At 64.3% G+C, this 582-nt stretch overlaps 1 protein-coding gene across 1 annotated transcript in view; it reads left to right on the top strand.

Moving 5' to 3' along the window:
• Nucleotides 1-582, top strand: part of PRKX (protein kinase, X-linked) — a 120789-nt gene that overhangs the window by 977 nt on the left and 119230 nt on the right. The gene's annotated exons all lie outside the window — the stretch shown is intronic.

Genomic DNA, 582 nt, shown 5'->3' with positions numbered 1-582 from the left:
CCCCCTGAGCATTGCGGTGCACCCCCTACGAAAAGGCACCTACAGGTGGTCATTGCTCACCACACCCCACCTCGCTGGCAGCGTCCTCCATCCGGCAGCGTCTGCAGGTGGTTGCCGACCCCTAGTTGCCTCTCGCCAGCCCCCTCTCGACAATGCTGGCAGCGTCTGCAGGAGCTCACCACCGCCGCGCTCCTGCCGCTGTCATGACCCGCCAGCCCCTGGGGGCACGCGTCATTCATGGACACCGGACAGCCCGACTGTCCTCTATGATGGCCACTGTAGCCGTGCCCCAGAATGGGTTACAAGAATATCCGAAACACGAACTTGAAAAAATGGGTTCTTCTGGCAAGAAGAAACCTGCGGATCAGCCTGCGAGGGTCCTGCCCACCCGCCCCACACCCTGGGGCGCCGAGACTGAGGGGCCCTGGGTGTGGACCACAATGGGTCCTGGTCCAAAGGGAGCCACTGATCTCAGTTTGAGATGATGGTTGCCTGGGGGCTATTCCCGCCTCAGGCACGGGCTAGACGATCCTGGGCGGCGGGCGAAGGCGGGAGGAGGATCCCTCCGCGGGCGAGGCGGGG

This window comes from Gavialis gangeticus, unplaced genomic scaffold (genome assembly GCF_001723915.1).
Source record: "Gavialis gangeticus isolate Ggan-Ray unplaced genomic scaffold, GavGan_comp1, whole genome shotgun sequence".
NCBI classification, from domain to species: domain Eukaryota; kingdom Metazoa; phylum Chordata; order Crocodylia; family Gavialidae; genus Gavialis; species Gavialis gangeticus.
Note: the sequence above shows the minus strand (reverse complement) of the source record. Positions and strands in the feature narration are given on the sequence as shown.